Source organism: Mus caroli, unplaced genomic scaffold, assembly GCF_978045245.1.
Source record: "Mus caroli unplaced genomic scaffold, Mus_caroli_1 scaffold_10, whole genome shotgun sequence".
NCBI classification, from domain to species: Eukaryota; Metazoa; Chordata; class Mammalia; order Rodentia; family Muridae; genus Mus; species Mus caroli.
This window is the reverse complement of record NW_028227265.1, coordinates 6,264,092-6,277,113: the sequence shown is the minus strand read 5'-3', so window position 1 is coordinate 6,277,113 and position 13,022 is coordinate 6,264,092. Positions and strand designations below refer to the sequence as shown.

General features: G+C 48.9%; 1 long non-coding RNA gene across 1 annotated transcript; it reads right to left on the bottom strand.

Annotated features, from left to right (window-relative positions):
* Positions 1–2,269: 2,269 nt before the first annotated feature.
* LOC115031724 (uncharacterized) lies at positions 2,270–12,915 on the bottom strand. The gene is made up of 2 exons (XR_003837373.2): positions 12,352–12,915; positions 2,270–4,122 (listed from the first exon to the last, which is right to left on the bottom strand). It is a non-coding gene; the product is annotated as an uncharacterized LOC115031724 (long non-coding RNA).
* Between the last annotated feature and the right edge of the window lie 107 nt (positions 12,916–13,022).

The following is a 13,022-nucleotide window of genomic DNA, read 5'->3' as shown; positions in this document are numbered from 1 at the left end:
GAGGTAGGTCTTTGGGAGGCAGTAGGCATAAAGCCTCCTGCGTTAGTTGTGAGTGGGAATAATGTATTTATTTGCTTGCTTATGGGTATCTTTACACAGTTTTTTTTTGTTTTGCTTTGATTTGCTTTGCTTTTTTGAGACAGGATCTCCCTATGTAGCCCTAAAACTCAAACCCCTCCTCAGCCCAGGGAGTACCAGGATTACAGGTGTGCACAATGAAGCCAGAACATTAGTGCCCCTTAAGAAGATGCACAGGGCCGGGCGTGGTGGCACACGCCTTTAATCCCAGCACTCGGGAGGCAGAGGCAGGCGGATTTCTGAGTTCGAGGCCAGCCTGGTCTACAAAGTGAGTGCCAGGACAGCCAGGGCTACACAGAGAAACCCTGTCTCGAAAAACCAAAAAAAAAAAGAAGATGCACAGGAGGGCTGGTGAGATGGCTCAGCGGGTAAGAGCACTGACTGCTCTTCCAGAGGTCCTGAGTTCAAATCCCAGCAACCACATGGTGGCTCACAACCATCCGTAATGAGATCTGACGCCCTCTTCTGGTGTGTCTGAAGACAACTATAGTGTCTTACATATGATAAATAAATAAATCTTTAAAAAATTATTTAAAAAAAAAAAAGAAGATGCACACAAGCCGGGGCATGGTGGTGCAATCCCAGCACTCTGGAGGCAGAGACAGGTGGATTTCTGAGTTCGAGGCCAGCCTGGTCTACAAAGTGAGTTCCAGGACAGCCAGGGCTATACAGAGAAACCCTGTCTCGAAAAACCAAAAAAAAAAAAAAAAAAAAAAAAGATGCACAGACCTGCTGTTCCCACATCACAATACAACAGGAAGAGGTCATTTGTCAACCAAGAAATGGGTGGTTATGAGCCACCATGTGGTTTGCTGGGATTTGAACTCAGGAACGTCAGAAAAGCAGTCAGTGCTCTTAACCGCTGAGCCACCTCTCCAGCCCAAGACCCTGTTTTAAAAGACAGAGTAGCCGGGCGTGGTGGCGCATGCCTTTAATCCCAGCAGAAGCAGAGGCAGGCGGATTTCTGAGTTTGAGGCCAGCCTGGTCTACAAAGTGAGTTCCAGGACAGCCAGGGCTACACAGAGAAAGCCTGTCTCGAAAAACCAAAAAAAAAAAAAAAAAAAGACAGAGTAGTTAGAACCATTCATTTGCTTCTAAATATGCTGTGAGGAGACCCTTACCTCCTGTAGCCGAGGCTAGAAGCGAAATGCAGACTCATCCTTTGAGTGGGAAAAAATGGGATCCTGTGATGGACCGTGTGCAAAGGCTCAGGCAAGCTGGGGACACTGAGCTGCTGTATCAGGAAGGGCAAGGTCTTTCCACCCCCAGTGGAACTGACCTTAGTTGGACTTTTCAAAATACTGAGAAAAACAAGTTCAGGGAAAAAAGATTCACTTACAGTTGAGAGATTGCAGTGCTCAGAGCAGGCAGATGGTAAAGAACAGGGCAGTGCACAGCATGACAGCCAGGACAGACACACACACACACACACACACACACACACACACACACACAGGCAGAGCAGGGGTTGGGGGTGAACTTGCTTGTCCTGACTGCTCGTCTTACCTTTTCTCTTTCTTCCACCCAAGCTGTAAGTCTACGGGATGGCACTGCCCACCCTCAGGGTCTGTCTCTGCTCAGTTTGTCTTCCCTGTAACTAGATGTCAGACCCAGAAAGAGACAAAAGAGACCACAAGAAAGCATCCCACGTGCCCTTGAGGGACCACTGAGCAGAGATGAAACAAACTTTGGAAATAACTGATCTGCCTTGGTTTATGGAGGAAAGATCCACCCGTGTAAGGACATTAGAATGTCAGTGGACAGGAGTTATACAGGTCCTTGCCTACACACTCAGGGAGGGCACAGAGGACACCCTGGGCTTCACAGCTCTATGAGACATTAAGTCTGAGTATAGAGTCTGAAGAGCTCGGGCACTGACTGGCCCAGAAGGGCAAACAGAAAGGCAGAACAGTGTGGACATAGGTTATTGTGAAGAGACCCCTGGCTGAGGGCCTCAGTGCCTTCATCATAGAGACAGGAAAACCATAATAGCAAAATCTGGACCACTTTGTGTAATTTATAGTTGTTCAGGGGCAAGTGGACTGTGTTCCTGAACATTGTGACCTTAGACAGATAGTCACACTGCATAAACTTCACCCTTTGACAGATTGGTTGTATGAGGGATGAGAGGTCTCTCAGGCAACAGGTTTTGTAGCAGCCCATCATTAGAAACACCCCAATGGGGCCTGGCAAAGTGACACAAAATTTTAATCAATCAAGAGGCGGAGACAGGGGGATCATAACAAGTTTGAGTTCAGCCTGGGCTACAGAGTGAGAACTCGTCTCTGAAAACAAAACAAACAAGCAAAAATCCCAACACAAAATCGTTAAGTGGACAGGCCCCTGAGAAGAGGATCGTGGTCTCCCTGCCATCAGCTCACTGATCACAGCTGATGGTCCTCCACTGCACTGAGGAAGAGTCTCTTTCTTCAGCCTCTTGGCATCTTGTTTCTACTTGGAGCAATAACGGACAGTCGGGCAATAAACACAGACACATCGGTTTCTGTGTGGATCTGCACACGTGGCTTCAGGACTCCTGGAGGAACGCTGTAGTTGCACAGCTAAAATGTCTACTATGGCGACTGAGGAAGGTTTGTCCCGTCCTAATCCGTAAGGCTCAGTGTCTCAGAGCTAACTTGCAAAGTTCAGCTGGCAGAACAAGGCTCCAGCACCCTAGGAGGGAAGTGCCGGGAGCCTGGCCTGCTGGGAGGCCATCTCAAGGATGCTCACAGGAGGTGTGTAAGCCAACAGCTATGGAGAGCAGCTCCACCCTGGGCTGAGGACTGGTCTTCTAGTGCATGAGGGCTCAGAAAGGAGGGGATTGGAGAGAATGTTCCTGCCTGCCTGCCACCTCTTCTTTCTTCCTGGTCCTCAAGACTTCTCCTCTTACCCCTCCTCCTTAATAAAAGAACCCAGGGCAGAAGTGGGGTTAGGAGAGGTCTGGGAGGGAAGGCAGGTGGTGGGGAGGAGCCAGCACCTGAGGCCTGGGAGCTGAGGAGACTAGGAGGGCCTTTCTGGGGCAAATCTGTATATTGCTTGGGTGAGTGGGCTGGGGTCAGAGGATGGGTGGAGACTAGAGAAGTATTGTCTGGAGGGAGGAGTTGTCCCCATCTGCGGGGCACCACAGAAGCAGAGGTTCAGGGAAGGGCTCTCCAGTGGTTCTAGCGGGTGGGAGAGCTGTCTTGGTGATGGCCTGTTGTGGTCTGGTCGTCTTTTTCAGTGAGCCTTCACCTCTGCCTTTGGCTCCAGCTCTCTCCTCCGATGCCCTCTTTGCCTCTTCGTGTCCCCTCTTTGCTTTCCTTTAGCCTCTCTACCTTGTCCCTTTGTTCCCAATGCTTTCCTGGAAACAGTGGTTTTTTTTCCTGGAACCAGGTTGGTTCTCTCTGAGCTTGGAATGTTCTGTCTTCCTGGCAGAGTAGACCTGCAACAGTGGTGACACAAAACAGCATCAGACACATTCAGGGAATGGTCTTTGCGTGAAGTGTAAAGGCATGTCCTCCACTGAATCTTCTTTTGGTATTCTAAATCTAATGCTTAGGACCTGATGCTTGCAGTCATCTGGACTGGTTCCTTGTGAGGAGCAGGTGCGGCTGCTGCCCCAAGATGGAGCCCAGGACGTCTGCCAGGTCTTATGACCTGCGCCTGACTTCCTCATTACCTCAGACTTAGCCACATCCCAGCCGCCTGCACTGCGCAGATGCCATGCCTCGTCAGCTCGCCTGAGGTGTCAAGCTGACGTCACTTGCTGTGAACCAATGGACTGCCGTTAAGTGACTGGGGTGATTGGGAGGAGTCAGTAGGGTATTTAAGGCGCACCGGGGGTTGTTTGGCGGATTCCCGTTCCTATGCGAAGTGTTCCTGAATAAACCTGCTTGAAGAAGGACAACATGGTGTTGCGTCTTTCCTGCTGCTCAGGGTGGATGCAACAAGTGGTGGAACCTGTACGGGGATGTCTGCTTTACAAGAGCGCTGTGGGTCCAGAACTTCAAGAGGTCAGGGTAGCTGGCTGGAAAGCTCCCAGGTAAGTGGGACGATTCAACTTCTCTGTTAGAGACAATAAGGTTCCCGGATTAGGGACTATTGAGGTAAGTGGGACATTCAAGTTCTCGGTTAGAGACAATAAGGTTCCCGGTTAGGGACGATGAAGATAAAACAGTTATGGGTAACACAACATCAGGGCAGTCCGTTTGCCAGGCATTAAAAGGATTTGCTGAAAGTAAAAGGAATCAGGCTGAAAAAGGAGACGTTAGAAAACTTTCTAAAGGCAGTTGATCAGGTGGCTCCGTGGTTCCCTGTGTCAGGGCATCTTCCAGGGCCTAGTTGGGAGAAATTAGGGAAGGATCTGAAGTTTGCTGAGGAGTAAGGGGTCCTCGTCAAGGGGGTGCTTCCGGTATGGAAGTTAGTACGTAACTGTATTAAGGACAGGGAAAAGGTCGGGGCTGAGTTGCAGAAAGTGAATGAGGCTTTGAACCAAGTAAGAGAGGAGAGATCACAGGAGTCTGATGTAGAAAGTAGCTCTAGCGAGGGGGACCTGTCCGAGGATGATTTAGAAAGCCTTGCAGACAGTCTCGAAAAAGTGAGAGTGAAGGTTCAGCCTTTGGCACCAGGTGGAGCACCTCGCTCATGCTTGCCTATCCCCGGGTCAGTATCTGGATTGGAAAGCATTTTTCATAGAATTTGCTGGTGAGCAAGCAGCTCAGAATGCTGGGGCAGGGCGGGCCGCTTGGGATCAAGATATGTTACTGGGGCAAGGGAGGTTTGCTGCAGCCCAAACCAATTATTCAAGCTTATGAGCAAATTAGTAAGGTGTGTACCAAAGCCTGGAAGGTGCTCCCCAACAGAGAAGTCAGCGGCAACTTAACGAAGATCTTGCAAGGCCCTACTGAGTCGTTTGCAGACGTTGTGGCTAGAATTGTGGAAGTTGCAGGCAAGATTTTTGGGGATCCCGACACAGCCATGCCACTTGTAAAACAGTTGATTTTTGAGCAGTGCACCAAGGAGTGTAGACAAGCTATTATTCCTTATAAGAATAGAGGATTGGAGGTCTGGATGAAGGTGTGCAGAGAGCTTGGAGGACCCTTGACTAATGCTGGCTTAGCTGCTGCTGTAGCCCAGGTTTCAAGAGGAAAGGGTGATGCCGGAAGCACTGGATGCTTTCCATGCGGTCAACCAGGTCATATGAAGAGACAGTGCCCTCAGCAGGCGGGAGCAGGAAGTGCTTCTAGGCCATGCCCTGGCTTATGTCCCAAATGTAAGAAAGGAAATCATTGGGCTAATGAGTGTCGCTACGTGAAAGATATCAATGGACAGCCTATTCCTCACAGCGGGGCTCGTCCCGTCCAAAAAACAGACGGCGGGGCCCCGACCCCAGGGCCCTCAAATATATGGGGCAGTTTCCGAGAGGTGGCCCAACCTGAGAATGCCAATGCAGTGGAACAGCCCCGGAGAGCAACAAGAGGGAGTGCAGGGCTCAACCACTGTTCCACCGCCAGACTCATATTAACACCTCGGATGGGGGTGCGGTTGGTCGAGTCTGATTTTAAAGGGCCACTGCCACCTAATACTGTAGGACTCCTGCTGGGCCGTAGCTCCGTGACCCTTCAAGGGTTGGTTGTACACCCTGGAGTGATAGATTCAGATTATACTGGACAGGTCAAAATTATGGTTTCCTCAACACGGGGAATTGTAGCCATTTCCCCTGGCGATTGTATTGCACAGCTCCTCTTATTGCCAAGTTGTCTTTCCAAGTTTCCAGCTAATGATAAAGAAAGAGGGAATAGAGGATTTGGTTCTACAGGAGCCACTTCAATTTACTACTCCATGGACCTTGATGAGAGACCTCTACTTGTATTGCAGGAAGAGGGAAAAGCTATTTCAGGATTGCTTGATACTGGCACTGACCAAAGCATAATTAGCGTAAAGGACTGGCCATCAGCTTGGCTATGTCAGCAGTCAGAACAAACCCTGAGAGGCCTGGGCTATGCCCAAATGCCCGAAGTGAGCTCACGCCGACTCAGTTGGAAGGACCAGGAGGGCCATTCCGGTTGTTTTCAGCCTTATGTGCTCCCTGTTCCGATCTCCCTTTGGGGACGGGACCTGATGCAAGAAATGGGATATAAATTGACAAATGAGTTGCCTAATAGCCAACAAGCTCAACAAATTATGCAGAATTATGGATATCATAATTCTGGAAAAGGATTAGGGCCTCGATTGCAGGGCAGGAAGTCCCCTATTCCTGTGAGTTTGAAGAAAGGTCGTGCTGGACTGGGCTTTTCCTAGGGGCCACTGAGGAGGCCATCCCCATTACTTGGAAGACTGAGGATCCAGTATGGGTTCCTCAGTGGCCTTTGCCCTCAGAGAAATTACAGGCTGCTAAAGAATTAGTTCAAGAACAGTTACAGATGGGCCATATTCGCCCCTCTACTTCTCTTTGGAATACCCCCATATTTGTCATTAAGAAAAAATCAGGGAAATGGAGGTTGTTACCTGATCTTAGAGAGATTAGTAAACAAATGGTCATTATGGGACCTATTCAAAGAGGTTTGTCCTTACCATTGGTGCTTCCAAAAGCATGGCCGATGATAGTTTTAGATATTAAAGATTGCTTCTTTTCCATCCCCTTGCATGAACAAGATGCAGTAAGATTTGCATTTACTTTGCCTTCTATAAATCATGAAGAACCAGATAAGAGGTTTGAGTGGGTTGTTTTGCCCCAGGGCATGGCCAATAGTCCCACTATGTGTCAGCTATATGTAGATGCAGCCTTATATGAGGTTAGACAGGAATTCCCCAGAATAAAATGTTATCATTATATGGATGATGTCCTTCTGGCAGCACTGACGGAGGAAATGCTGGATTTGGCATATAGTAAGACCATACAACAGCTACAAAAGAGAAGGCTTACAGTAGCCCCTGAAAAGGTGCAGAAGGGCAAGGTCATCCATTATTTGGGAAGCAAAATAACAGAACGATATATAACTCCACAGAAGATTCAAATCAGAACTGATCATCTAAGGACTTTAAATGATTTTCAAAAGTTGCTAGGAGATATTCAATGGGTTAGGCCTTATCTGGGTCTAACAAATAAGCAATTGCAACCTCTTTATGACATCTTGCCAGGAGCGACAGCCCTGGATTCAGAGAGAGTTCTTAGAGAAGAAGGAAGGGAAGCCTTAAAGTTAGTAGAGAAGGCTATTCAAACTGCTGCTTTGAAGAGGAGAGAGGTTGATCTTCCTATATCATTATGTATTTTGCCATCAGAAAATAAACCTACTGGAGCCCTTTGGCAAGGGGCTCCTTTCTTATGGATCCATCCTAAAATTTCCCCGGCCAAAGTGTTATCCTATTATCCTGCCTCGGTTGCCCAATTGGCATTGCTGGGTTTACAGCAATGCGTGCAGCATTTTGGCACCCTTCCTGATGAAATTATTGTACCACATGATAGTAGACAAGTTGAAGTGTTGTCTGTCACTATAGATGACTGGGCAGTTTTAAGATGCAGTTTTTTAGGCAAGATAGATAATCATTTTCCCAAAGATCCTATTTTACAGTTGTGTAAAGCTCACCTGGTAATTTTTCCTGTGATTACCTCTCGAGTACCATTGAAAGGGGCTCCTCTAATTTTTACAGATGGATCAAAGTCAGGATGCGGAGCCTATTTAGTTCAAGGCTCTGCGCCTATAGTTTTACAATCCTCCCCCCCCCCCACCTCACTGCAAGTTATAGAATTACAGATTGTGATTAAAGTTTTTGAACAACATTCAGGGGCCTTTAATATCAGATAGTCAATATGTGCTTAATGCTCTTGCTACCTTGGAGGTGGTTGGTAGGGTGAATCTTAGGTCCAGCATTGGGGATTTATTAAGTAAATTACAAAATTTGCTATTGCATAGATCCTCCCCCTTCTTTGTTCTGCATATCCGAGCTCATACTGGGTTACCAGGTCCATTGGCTGAGGGTAATGACATAGTGGATAAGGCAGCACAAGCTGCTGTATTTCTGGCATGTCCTGCCCTCGACCTTGCTCGTGATTTTCATTCTAAATTTCATGTAAATTCTAAAACATTAGCCTCTCGCTTTGGGATCACCCTAGCCGAGGCCAGGGAGATTGTCAAGGCCTGTCAGGCCTGCGCTCCTTTATTATCTCAACCCTCCTTTGGAGTTAACTCCCCCTACACATTTGGCAGATGGATGTAACTCATTTTGCTGAATTTGGAAAATTACAGTTTGTTCATGTTTCAATTGATACTGCCTCTGGAGTCATTTTTGCTTCTTTGCATACTGGAGAAAAGGCCCGTCATGCCATAGCTCATTGCTTTGAAGCATGGGGCACTTGGGGTCAACCCAAAGAATTAAAAACTGATAATGACCCTGCTTATACTTCCAATACTTTTGTTAGCTTTTGTAAGATGATGGGCGTTCATCTTGTACATGGTATTCCCTATAACCCACAGGGTCAGGGAATAATTGAACGTGCTCATCATACCTTAAAAGAATGCTTAATAAAACAAAAAGGGGGAGTTGCCCTAGGGGCGACTCCCCAGGAATGCCTTATTTACTCTTTTTTTTTTTTTTTTTTTGGTTTTTCGAGACAGGGTTTCTCTGTATAGCCCTGGCTGTCCTGGAACTCACTTTGTAGACCAGGCTGGCCTCGAACTCAGAAATCCACCTGCCTCTGCCTCCTGAGTGCTGGGATTAAAGGCGTGTGCCACCACACCCAGCTACCTTATTTACTCTTAATTTTTAAAATAAAGATAAATTTGATTGTACTGCTGCAGAGAGATTCAGTAATCCTGATGCATCTCAGAAGGGAACTGTTATGTGGAAGGATGTGTTGGATGGCCAATGGCATGGGCCAGATCCAGTGCTGATGTGGGCGAGAGGGTCTGTTTGTGTGTTTCCCCAGGACTGCCACCAGCCAGTGTGGGTACTTGAACGACTGACTCGAGTGCTGAAGGATGACCAGAGGTGTGATCCTGGGAATACTGATGACGGTGACAGGGTACATAAGTGAGGAGCTAAATCAGAGAGTTGATCTAGTGCAGGAACAAGTTGATGTATTGATGTGAGTGGATCTCACAGGGAACTGGTCAAATCAACTTGATGGTATGCTGAGGGACCTCCGACAGTCCATTGTTCACATCGTCACAGCAATATCGCACCTCAAGGAATGGGCTAGCATAGGAGGGCTGGCAATCATCTGCGTTGCCACAGGAGTAATGGCTCTGTGGTGCATTTGCCGTATGCAAAAAAAGGCATACCCGTGGGCAGGCACTGTTGATTCAGGCTTTTGCAGCACTAGAGCTGAGACAATCTTCTCAAGTGTGGCTTGGCATGCTAGAGAAGTAGTCAATGATGGGTAAGACTCCCTGGAGGTGTTACCAACCTAAGACAGGGACCAGACCACTGCTGTCTGTCCTCCCGATGATGGGTAAGGAGCATTATCGCAGGGGGCAACCTAAGACAGGCATTCTCTCTGCCAAAATAATAAATAAGGGGGAGATGTGAGGAGCGGGTGCAGCCGCCGTCCCAAGATGGCGCCTGGGATGGCTGCCAGGTCTTATGACCTGTGCCTGACTTCCTCATTACCTCAGACTTAGCCACATCCCAGCCGCCTGCACTGTGCAGATGCCATGCCTCATCAGCTTGCCTGAGGTGTCGAGCTGACGTCACTTGCTGTGAACCAATGGACTGCCGTTATGTGACTGGGGTGATTGGGAGGAGTCAGTAGGGTATTTAAGGCGCGCCCCGGGTTGTTTGGCAGATTCCTGTTCCTGCATTGCAATGCGAAGTGTTCCTGAATAAACCTGCTTGAAGAAGGACAACACGGTGTTGCGTCTTTCCTGCTGGTCAGGGTGGATGCGACAGTTCCTGTCTACACCGAGTCTATCTGGTCACGATCAAGCACCTGACTTGTTCAGATGTAGCTTCTTTTTTTCTTTTTTTCTGAGACAGGGTATCTCTGTACAGCCCTGGCTGTCCTGGAACTCACTTTGTAGGCTGCCCTCGAACTCAGATATCTGCCTGCCTCTGCCTGGGATTAAAGGGGTGTGCCACCATGCCCGGCCAGATGTAGCTTCTTTAAGGTGGGTTTTAATCTTAGCAGTCAAGAAGCAGAGGCAGGTGGATCTCTATGAATTTGAAGCCAGGCTGGTCTACATAGAGGGCTCCAGGCCAGTTAGCAAAGCCCAATCCCAACAGCAGCAAAGAGAACTGTTTGTAACAGTTTTAATTGCCTAGGACTAGGGTTGGATCTAGAGCTCAGTGGATGGGTGGGTGCCTCGCCTGTGTACCGCCCTGAAAGAAGGTTCAGCGTGATTGCCTTTCAAGTCGTGGTGATTAATCTTAGATTTGACTTTCTTTGTTTCATCTTAGGGATGAATTGCTGCCCAGAGATGGGAGGAGCTGACTCTGAGGTGGGAGGAGCTGACTCTGAGGTGGGAGGAGCTGACTCTGAGGTAGGAGGAGCTGACTTCTGAGATGGGAGGAGCTGACTTCTGAGATGGGAGGAGCTAACTTCTGAGATGGGAGGAGCTAACTTCTGAGATGGGAGGAGCTGAGTTCTGAGGTGGGAGGAGCTGACTGAGGTGGGAGGAGCTGACTTCTGAGATGGGAGGAGCTGACTCTGAGGTGGGAGGAGCTGACTCTGAGGTGGGAGGAGCTGACTCTGAGGTGGGAGGAGCTGACTTCTGAGATGGGAGGAGCTGACTTCTGAGATGGGAGGAGCTGACTTCTGAGATGGGAGGAGCTAACTTCTGAGATGGGAGGAGCTGACTTCTGAGGTGGGAGGAGCTGACTTCTGAGATGGGAGGAGCTGAGTTCTGAGATAGGAGGAGCTAACATCTGAGATGGGAGGAGCTGACTGAGGTGGGAGGAGCTGACTTCTGAGATGGGAGGAGCTGAGTTCTGAGATAGGAGGAGCTAACATCTGAGATGGAAGGAGCTGTGGCCCATTGGTGTTGAGTACCCGTGGCTTGGGCTCCTAGGCAGAAAAGACACCAGGACATCTCCCTAATATTCAAACGCCACCTTGTCATGCTTTCTCTGGGCCAGGTGAGTTCTCCTGTCTGTAAAGGAAGCAGCTCTCACTGAGGGATCTTGATGGAGCCCTAGGTCAGTGTCAGCCCTGAAGGCTAAGGTCAAAGAAACGGCATTATGAGTTCCCTGAGGGCAGGTGAGCACAACAGATAGATGCTGACCTCAGTTCCCCCAGGGAAGCAGAAGCAGTAATGGCGGCCCTTCTAAGAGGCAGATTCTTGGTTTGGTATGAGCTAGATGGAGAAGAGAGGTATTAGAAGGAGTTAGGGCTTTTCATACTGGATTCCCTTCCACCTCACAATAGTCCTGAGAGTTTCAGGGTCGGGAGAGCAGCCACAGTGGCCCAGGTGAGAGTTTAGAGCCCATCTGACGCTGTGCCAGAGTATGAATCATGGTGCTGCTCCTATGGCTCTGTGCTTTCACTGCTTGGTTTACAGAGTTAAGCAAGAGGGGTAACAGCAGGGCTTGCTCCCAGGGAGAAAGGATATGAGTTTTGGAGAGAGGGCACCATGGAAATTTGGGATGGTGCCAAGCGCTTGGCGAAAGTCCTCAGAGTCTGTAAACGGAGCCCACCATCAGCAATTCGGAACAGCTTTCCTGAGTGACTGACCTGTCGTTGTCCCCCAAGACCCTGATCAGACCATCAAGAAGAGCCAGTCAGGACAGTTGGCAGAGGGCGGCTGCCTGATGGATGTTAGTGCTGACCGGACTAGGTGCTGATAGGACTAGGTGCAGGGAGACCAGCTGTGTGGCTGGGCCTGTCTCCTTATCTGAAGTTCAAGACTGACAATGAGTAGCCTTGCAGGGCACTTGCCTGAGACTAGCCTGAGTGCCTGGCGTTCCTCCTGAGTGTTCACCGGGGTCTTAGGGTTTCCATTGCTGTGAAGAGACACCATGACCAAAGCAATTCCTAATAAGTGCCACTTCTTGGGCCAAGCCTATTCAAACTACCACATCCAACCTCAGGCTCTCAGGTTGTGAAAAGCCTGAAGAGGCACAGTCCACACAGGAGCCCCTCCCCCGTTCTGCATTCTGCCCCGACCCTGTCTTTGTTTTCTGGCATGACCTGTGGGAGGCTTCTGAAGCCACAATCAAGAGTTATCAAGAGATTTGCTGATGAAGCACAGAGGTGTCAGCAGCTAGGCTGGACCCACCCCATCCAGGGAGAAAGCTCAGGGCCAACTTCACCAAGATGATCCTTTAACAAACTGTCTCAGAATAACCAACAGGACTTACCCAGGGCGAGTCCTGACAAGGTGTGCAGACCTTCAAACTCCCTGACAGACATTGTATGTTCTCAGATGCCACATTTCATAGCAGTGGGAAGCACCAGAGTGGCCTCACTTGACCTTGATCTAGAAACTCCAAGTGGGGCCGGAGAGATGGCCTTGCTGGTTAGGAGAACTGGCTGTTCTTCCAGAGATTCTGAGTTTCAATTCCCAGCAACCACATGGTGGTTCACAACCATCTAGAAAGGGTAGGTCTGATGTCCCCTTCTGGCATGTGGGTGTACATGCAGGTAGACCACTCAGACATTAAAAACATACATAAATAAATAATTTTTTTTTAAAAAAAGAAGCTGAAAGTATGGTCATGGAAAGCCACTAGGAATAGCAGATAGGCCATCGTTGGGACAAACCACTCTTCTCCCTTCAAAACCAACTGGAACTCTGGGCGTGGCCGTGGACCCTAGGCAAAGATGGAGGTCATGTGTGGAAGCAGCCCTGGAGCCAAGGTGGCTAGGCAGGCTTCGGAAAGACTGAGTCTGCGCTTCACTCTTTGACCCTTCCATGTTTCACTCTTGGCTGGAACATGTCAGAATGAACAAATCAGCCTCCAAGGTCACAGTCGGCTCCCTAGGGGGAGGGGCAAGAGGTCAGCCAGACCTGAGCAATCCACAGCTGCTG